Here is a 9,854-nt window from a genome sequence, read left to right on the forward strand (position 1 = left end):
CTTCCCCTTCTATTTTGTTTTCTGTTGGACATTATTTCTTCACCTTTGCTGCTGACTGTTTTGCATAAGAACACCTTTGCAGAAATTCAGGAAATTTTCCTTGCTTTACTTCACAGCCAGAATATTGGCATTGAAAATTAATTCCTTTTTATCTCCCCTTGTTCTGATTTGTCCCAAGATAATTTTTCCAGACTTGTGCAAAGCTTTGAGTGCTCCTGTTTTTGTTTTTGAAGCAGACGGCTCTCAATTTCCATTGCCTGACACTTCAGATATGGTCAGAGTGGTTGCCTTTCCTTACACTGGGCTCAGAATACACCTCCTTAAGGCTACCCAAGACAAACTCAAGCTTCCTGGGGGTGAGATGTACCTCAGCGAATGTCACCTCTTTTATTAGAGTTTTGCAGACTTGAATGAAGTTGAGTAGAGCTGCATAAAAGGTCTCTGCAGAAATAAACAGAGCAGATCAGGGGCTAAGTGCAGTTTTCCCATGTGATTTATATATTTTAAGATTAGGTCTGGCATTTTGCAAAATGCTATTTTAAGTTGTTAATTAGATTTGCCTGAACAGACCAAAACAGGCACATCTAATTGGTTAAGATTATAGCTATAAGACTGTGACCTCTCACTGTGAAATCTCTTATTGTATGTTCTTGTTTAGGTCTGTTCTTCTGTGTTTTTTTTGGAGGAGGCAGATAAAGCATGCACCGTATCACTGAGATAGTGAGGAATACTTTGGGGAGTATCATCCCTATCTCAAATCCACTGTTAATGGGAAGTTTCTTTACTGAATACCTCTGTCTTCATTCTACTTGTATTTTTGACAGGAGAAGCACTATCAGGTGACTTTTCAACTTTTTATGATTAAAGCCTAATAGGAAGCCTTTTCACAGCATCAGTGCATCAATAGGTACAAAATAATTTAATCAGCTCTCACGGTCCATGCAGTTACTGGCAAACCTGATTCATTTTATGAATAATTTTACTTGGATCTTGGTGAGAAAAATGTTCTTATTAACAGTATGAGCAACAAATTTCCAGACAAAAACATGGAGGAGGGAGAGTATGTATAGACATAGTCTGGGGGGGGATGTGACTTCATCACACTTCACACGATAAGAGGGTTCACTTCAGGAGCTGGTAACGGGACAGAGACTTGAAAGGCCAGGCTACAGGAAATGGGGATGGTGAGTCAGGAAATGGCAGCCTTCCCTCCGAGTCATCCTTGAACCACTGCCCTGGTATGCTCAGAGTGGGAATTGGATCAGTAGAGATGCTGTTCCTTCAGAAGAGATTTCAAACGTGGGTCGTGACCATTTGATGTTGTCAAGTGTTAGTTACGTGCAGTTTCTCCTTGAGAGCATGGATTTCAAATCCTGCATCTGCTCTGATCCCTAGTGGGGGTGGCTGCCTGTTCTCTGTAGCTGCCCCTCTCTGCAGTGGCAGATGTTCCAGGCCTCCCTCCTGGCTGGGCTCTCCACCCTGGTGCTGTGAGCCCTGTTATGCACCCACCTTGCTTCTCATCACATTCACTGCATGGTTGGTGACCCAGAGGTATCTTGCACGGCTGCTAAATAGCTGTATTTTCCTGTCAAATACACATTACTCTGTAATGCTTGACTGGCTTACCAGAAGCAGAAGAGTGATCTGTTAGGGAGCCAATGGCAGTATTTGGTGGTTGCAGGGATGCTCACTAGGAGGATACATAGGTAATTTCCTTAGTCAGTGGCTGTAAGTATCTACAGAGGGGGTGCCAAGAAGATGCAGCCAGGCTCTTTTCGGTGGTGCCAAGCAGTAAGACAAGACATAAGGGACAGAAACTGAGGCACAGAAAAGTTCCCTCTGAATGTGAGGACTAATATCTTTAATGTGCAGTCACCCAGCCCTGGAACAGATTACACAGACAGGTTGTGGAGTTTCCTTCACTGGAGATCCTCCAGAACCATCCGGATATAACTCTGTGCCATTGGTTCTAGGATGACTCTGCTTGAGCAGGGAGTTTGGACCTGCTGTGGCTCCATCCGACTTGATCCATGCTGTGATTCTGTGGATCTGTGACTGTGATGCTGTGACTGGGCGGGCAGGCAGCAGCAAGGCTGAGGCTGCCGGTCAGATCACAGCTGCGAACAGGCACCTCAGCTGGAACGCGAGCCGCACTCGCACCGCTTAACTCGCCGCTGTTAACTGACAGGACGGGGTTACGCTTTGTGCCGAATTACGGCCCCGAGGAGCCTGATAGCAGCCGGGCCGGCGGGAGACCCCCGAGCGAAGCGCGCCGCCGGGGCGGAAAGGCGCCACCTGCTCCCGCCCCCGCTCCCGGCAGACGCCCGCCCGCCGCCTCCCGGCGCCTGGGCCGCGGCCCCCGCCGGGCCCGGAGCTGCCGCCGGCCGCCCGCGGCGGCGCCGGGCGGGCCCCTCCGGCGGGGGCGGCAGCGGCAGCGCCGGCAGCGGCCGCAAGATGCCGCCCTGCCCAACGCCTTGGCGGCCGCGGCTGCCGCCCCGAGCCCTGCGCGGCCGCCCGCCGAGCGCCCTCCCCGCCGCCTGGCCGGGCCCCGCCGCCGTGCCGCCTTCCCGGCGCGCAGCGCAGCGGGCCGCGCGGCCTCCCGCTGCTTTCCGGAGGAGGCACCGCGGCCGGCTCCTCTCACAGAACCTCAGAGTTGTTAGGGTTGGAAGGGGTCTCTGGACAGCATCCAGTCCTATCCCCCTTGCCAAGGCAGTGTCCCGTAGAGTAAGTGACACGGGATGGCGTCCAGGTGGGTTTGGAATGTCTCCAGAAATGGAGACTCCATGACCTCCCTGGGCAGCCTGCTCCAGTGCTCTGCCACCCTCAGTGGAAAGAAGTTCACAGAATCACAGAATAAGCTGAATTGGAAGAGACCCACAAGGACCATCGAGTCTAACCCTTGGCGTTGCACAGCACTATCCCCAAGAGTCACACCATGTACCTGAAAGTGTTATCCAAATGCTCCATGAACTCTGTCAAGCTGGTCCTGTGACCACATCCCTGGGGAGCCTATTCCAATGCCCAACCTCACTGTTGCAGTTTATGGTTATTGTTCCTCATCCTGTCACTGGGCACCGCCAAAAAGAATCTGGCACAATCCTCTTGACACTTGCCTTTGAGATATTTGTATGCATTAATGAGATTCACTCGCAGTCTTCTCTAGACTGAACAATCTCAGCTCCCACAGTCTTGCCTCGTAAGAGAGATGCTCCAGACCCCTCATCATCTTATGAGCTCGGTCTCCTGGGCTATAGGCAGGGTTGGGGGTGGCTGCTAGCGAGGCTGGGTGAGCCACTAAATTCAAGCACTCAGGGCCCTGGCATTGGTCAGTGTTCATCAAACTTCTTCAGGGAGAGCAGAGCCACCAGCACTGGGGCTGTCTTATGGTGACAGAGGGATAGGTGCCCGTGACTGAAAGCAAGCACTCTGTTCATTACAGGTGTTCCTAAACGATCTGTCTTAAAGACAAACCAAAACCAAACAGCAAATAATTTGGATGTTGAATTTCAGTAGCAATTGACCGTGTTGCCCTTTTGAACCTTGTGTGTTTTGGTTTTCCCTCACTGAGCATTCTCCTTAAAAGAGCAAATACATTGACTGTATGATTTTTGGGAGCAAAACCATCTGAAGAACACAGCCTGTGCTGTAACAGCCGGCTGACTGTGTATATTCACTGGGGAATAAGTCGAGAGCAGTTAGACCGTACTTCCAGACTGGCTCTCAAGGAGGCCAAGGACACTGAGATTTTGGGATTATTCATCTTTCAAAGCCAGTTTGCAATACAAAATTGTTTAGGGGCTAAAGGAATGTAAACAATTGTCACGTGTAGTTGTTGGGGATTTTTTTATGAGAGAGGTTTGTATTACTTAAAAATTGCTTACAATTGCTAATTTAGCATGTGCGTGGAATGCTGTATTGTCTGGACTGCTGTATTTGCAATCAGCCCAGATAGCAGAAGCACAAGCACTTCCTGCACAGCTTCTTGGCTGCGACCTGGACTGACCCCATGAACGGCAAGTCGCGGTGAACCGTATTGGACTTGGATGCTTTCTTCCATTATTGCTGGTGTGTTAACCTAGCAAAACTGCTTGGCTTCTTGGCTGAGCTTGTCACGTAGTTCCAGCTATACTGTAAACATCTGTCTGCCAACTGACTGAAGCCACTGTTTCATTTTGTGTGGGCTACTGAACAGCTGTCAGACGGGAATAACGTGGGTTATCATATGTCTTAACCAACATTCTAGATTCAAGAGGTTCTGAATGCCTTTATCCTTCCCTGACTTACCTGTTTTTTGACTGGATCCTTCTGAGTTGTATGTTTTCAGCTGCATAGTAGGCCTTTAAATAATCCCCAAGAATGTGCTGGATGTCATCCTCCTGCAGAGCTCAAGTAGATTAGACAGGAGCATTGAGTTCATTGGATCGCTATGGATCCACTCAGTTCGTCTAGGCGTCTTCTAACCGTTAGTGTCCAGGAGACTTTGTGATATTAGTTTTGAGAGGAGACATTATGCTGTTCAAAGTTATGTCTGAAAACCATAAAACTGTGAAAAGGGGATTTTCAGGATGGCAGTACAGACAACTGTAGTAGCAGATGAGCTGAGATCGCTGAGAATTACGTTCTGTCAGCATGGACATGTGTGTTGCTTTCAAGGTGACAGTAGAGTATGAGTGAGAATACCTGTGCAATAAAATTTGCTATAGACTTAGAAATGTTTCATTTGGAAAAGAGTGCTTTTCACAAACTTAGTATACTTTCAGCACTCACCAGGCCTTCTGAAATTAAGCGAGAATTTCAAAACACTTGATCCTGCAAATCAGGCTCTCCATGTAATATGAAGGAGGCTAGGAATGTTCACTCTGAAGTTAGAGAAACAGCCTCATTGAAGAGATGCTCATGCAGATGGTTAGGCTTCAGGACTTGAAATTTGGGATTTATTTGGCTTTATACCCCAGAAGGCATCATTAACTTCTCTGTGACTCATCCAGGCTGTCTGAACTTCTCAGACTGAAGAAAGGAAGCAATGAGCAGGTTTAAATATGACAGAGCTTCCTGTCTTGCCTCAAACAGAAGGAGTTTAGAAAGACCTTTTTTAATTTTCTGCTGGTCCAAGTTGAGTTCAATGACTGAGCAAAAACAGGAGAGAAAATGCTGGTTGTGGGATGCCATTCTTGCCAAACCTTTTCAGCCTCCTAGGAAGGCTTATTTTGGCAGAATGTTAAGCAATGCTTTTTGGACTGCTTTTTATTTGGGGAGGCTGATGGGAAAGATGCTCCTCCCCAGGCACCGAACCATAAATATTTGACTTTTATACAACCAAAATTCCTCTGAGTAGACACGGAATAAGTGACAAAAAATGAGGTTTTACCAAACCTGTGGAATTAATTTCAACTTTGCCAGGTGTTTGGCTGTAAGACTGTGAGGTCCCATATTTAACAGCTCATATACTTTGCCAATAATATGTGAAGTGTTTCATTATCTTATACACTGTAGTTGGCACACATCAGTTTGCAGACAAAAAACAATGGTTTATGATACTTGTGGATTCCATGTGCAGTTGTAGGCATGAAATAATGTGTGGTGTATGATAAGACAAATATATGAGAATGAAAGAGTTCACATAGCGAATATGAGATACTTTCAAGTCCCTGATAACTAAAACCATGAAGTGCTAAGTTATATCAGTACTTTGATTTTTGCATCCTTTCATAATTGCCAGAGTAAAAAACAAGTAACAGGCATGCCTTCAGCTCACCCAAGGTGTTGAAGGAGTACTTGGGGCAGATGAAGAGCTAATTTATTTTGAAACTGCAAACCAAACAGAGCTTTTTAGTATATTTATCCTAAAGGCCAAATTTTTCACAAATTAAAGCTTAGTTTAGGTGGACATGCTTCTGGGACCAACTGCATAGTCACACCAATTCCCAGTATCCAGTGAAATATTTCAATCAGTATTGAAATCATTACTGCAGGATTCTGGCTGTGTAGTTTTATGGATTTTTTTCCCTGTGGTGTTTTCACTGTTTGCTGAGTTTTAATCTTTCCAGAAAAAAATAAAAATCAAAAAGCTTGAACATTTAACCTACTTCTAAGTAAATCTTTGATTGAGCAAGTCTTTAATGTGTTGCTTCGCAGCATAGCAGTGCATTTAAGTGTGCATTTCTTTATGTATAATAAATGTTTCGCTGAGGTAGGGTCTAGGGATGAAAAGCAACTGCCTGTTTACACCAGCAACTCCCCAGGCATGGGAATCTTGTGTGTTGCAAGAGTGGCGACGTTTTCTGTGGCAGTTCTTGCAGCAGCCTGTGTGGTCTGCCCTGCTGGCCTTAGCAGCCTGTCTGGAGAACTGGCAGGGCCAGCAGCCCAGGAGACCTTGGTCCCTGGGTGAGCCCTCCACCAGCCCACCACGGAGTCACAGGGCTGCTCCCCAGCTGCAGTGAGCAGGGCAGCCCAGGGAGATCTGCTCTGTCTCACCAGATGTAATGCAGGAAAAAAGCTCTGGGTATCCAGACGAGAGAGGAGGAGAAAGTTTGACTATGAAAAGCAGAACAGGGAGATTCTTGCTTTCATGTCTTCTACAAGGACTTTGGAAGACTGGTGTGTTTTTTGGTGGTTCTGCTGTTGCTTAGGACCTCTGGCAGATGCACTTTATTTTAGAGAGCTAGAGAGCCTTTGCATGTGAACAAGAAAGCATGCCATTTGTCTGATGGTGAATTTCAATATTTTTAGTATTTTCCCCCTTGAGGTGTCTTAGAAGTACAGAAGATGATTTTAATGAAATTTTTATTGACAGTTCTAGTGAATTTTCTGTGCTGTAAACACTGACTGAAGGAAAAACTCAAAGGCAGTCCCATCCCTTGTGGGACTGGAGTCTGGTGTTAGTCATGTGACCAAGAAATGAGGACAAGATAAGAGTAACAACTGTATGAAGTTTAACAAAGACAAGTGCCAGATTATGTACCTGGGACAGGGCAACCCTGGATGTACACACAGACTGGGAAATGAGATGCTGGAGAGCAGAGCCATGGAAAGGGACCTGGGGGTCCTGGTCAATGGCAAGTTGAACATGAGTCAGCAGTGCCCTGGCAGCCAGGAGGGCCAAACCTGCCCTGGGGTGCATCAGGCACAGCATTGCCAGCCAGACAAGGGAGGGGATTGTCCTGCTCTGCTCTGCACTGGGGCAGAGGACTCACTTCAAGTGCTGGGGGCAGTTTTGGGCACCACAATAGAAGAAAAGATTTAAAGTTATTTGAGACATCTATAGGAGGGCTATCATGATGGTGAAGGGTCTGGAGAGGGAGCTGTATAAGGAGCAGCTGAGGTCACTTAAGCTCAGCCTTGAGGAGGGGAGACCTCATTGCAGTCTGCAACTTCCTCATGAGAGGAAGCAGAGGGGCAGACGCTGATCTCTTCACACTTGTGACCAGTGACAGGAGTTGAGGAGATGGCATTAAGCTGAGTCAGGGAGATTTAGGCTGGGTATCAGGAAAAGGTTTTTCAGCCAGAGGAGGGCTGGGCACTGGAACAGGCTCCCCAGGGAAGTGGTCTCAGCACCAAGCCTGACAGTTCAAGAAGCATTTGGGAAACACCCTTAGGCGCATGATGGGATTCTTGGGCTTGTCCTGTGCAAGGGCAGGAATTGAACTTCCATGACCCCCCCAACTCAGGATATTCTATGATTCTGTGATACTACCTGCTTAGATGCAGGTGATCACTAAAATAATGTATTTGAAGTTGTCTGAATTCAGTGGTTTCTTATTATCAGAGAAACAGGCAGTTCTAAGAGATGCATGTTTCTCTTTGTATTTAAAAGAAGCAAAACCCAAGAAACTTCAAAAAAACCCAAATCTTTTGAGGAAAATGATGAAAATAAAGCTTTGCACTGAATCTGTCTTACTATGCTGACACTTTTGTGGCTAGTCTCACTTCTAGTGACTGTATAGATACAGTTCATTCGTATTCCTGACTGGACAATTGTGAAGCCCTTTTTCTTGCACTGATGATGTCAGAGAAGACCAGAGGATTCCAATTCCTCTATCAACTTTCTGCATTTGCTGCTTAACCTCCCTTTTGAGGAAACTACCTTATTTGGAGAAAGTAGCGTACACAGATCCAGATTCAGCAATGTTTTCTGGCCAATATGGCAAAACACAGTTTTTATTCTCCCAGCTTCCACAGGGGAGTTCACTATTTTCTATTTTATCTCAGTTGTCTGGACTCTCCCTACAGTGGATGGACAGAAGCTTTCCACAGACATAAAAAATGATCCCCAGTTTGACTTTGGAAATCTGTGTTTAAAACAGGCATTGATTTAGAGAGGACTTAAGAGTGCCTTAACGATTAGTCTGTCATCTATTTTTTGCATGTTGAGCAGAAAATAATTCAGTATTGTCTAGCTTTTAGTGGTAATATATCATGATTAGGATGTTTATGTAGGATAAAGATAGCAGAAAAATTCTGAGAAGGCTTGCTGGTACACTTCTGAGTGGTCCAACCCCAAATGTGAATCAGTTAATGGTACTCTCTGAAGAAGGTGGGAAAACCAAATCATATCTGTTTGGGCCATATGCTCTAAACAGCCTTTGAAAACATGAGCACGAGGTAAATTATGGTTATTATTAGTGAACTGGTATTTAGTGAATCGTAGTTTTTTGAACTACATCTTAAATGAAAGAAATGTCAGATTATTAGTTCTTTACAGTAACCACCTATACGAAACTTCATTAAAGTACTTTTGAATAATTCATAAAACTAAATCACTGTAATTTTATCAAATCTTTGCCTAAGACCCGAAGATCTGGTGAAATATGCCGTTTTCATGAAGTAAAATAGAAAAGCCAGAATCCCATCTGCCTAAAACATAAACCTGTTCAGTGCAGAGAAGGAAACTACAGTGTAAGGCACCAGGAATTTGAGATATAATTTCAATATTTGTTCATTTTTTTCAAAGACATTGGTGCATGTAGAAGTAATATGATATGTCCTTATTTCAGTGCACATCGTTTTAGGTCTAGGAGTGCAGTGTGTGAAAATAAATTTTTCTTATGTCGCATTTTAATAAGGATAAAATGACAGTTTTAAAGTCGCAGAGTGCGCATAACAAGATAAGCAGCGCTGCTTCAGCACAACTTGCATGTATTGTTAGAAAGTGGTATGTACTTAGAAAGCAAATGACAGCCCTGAAGTTATGGTGATATTGTGAGTCAGTGGCATATCGAGGTTATCATTTATATCATTCTTACAACCTTGGCACACATGGTTTATGCTCAAGAATTTATTTTCCTTGGTTTTATATTTTTGCAGTCCTTAAAATCTGCCATATATCCAAGAATGAATATAGTCAATTAAAGAATTGCATAAAACTTAGTTTCTAGAAGGCAGAAATTAGTAGAAATCTGAGCATTTGTTTCAATATTTTATTTACAATACTGTCCTCCCAATAGATTTTCACAGCTCTCTACTGTTGTTGTTGGGAATTGTATGTGCAGAGGTCAAGCAGAATTAAGCTTTCATGAGTAGATAATTAACAGATAAACGTATCACCTCTGTACTCTGTAAATATTAGATGTTGTTATTAGAGTGGTTTCAGAAGCCCTGGTCTTTTTTTTTTTTTTTTTTTTTTCTGGCGTAGCCAAATTTCATGTTCTTATGTTATTTTTTTTAACTGAGTTTATAGTTTTTGAAAACACCAGCATGCTTTATGGTAATTGGTGATTTTTTTTAAACTTATTCTACACATTGTTTTGAAATATTCTTATATGTCAATGTAACTTGGAAATATGATCCATTTCTTGAAGTGTAGCTAATAATGCTCTGGACTCTTACTATTGTAATGGTGTTAATTCTTCCCAGTC

Source organism: Lichenostomus cassidix, chromosome 2 (assembly GCF_008360975.1).
Source record: "Lichenostomus cassidix isolate B80296 chromosome 2, HeHo_3.0, whole genome shotgun sequence".
Taxonomy (NCBI): Eukaryota; Metazoa; Chordata; class Aves; order Passeriformes; family Meliphagidae; genus Lichenostomus; species Lichenostomus cassidix.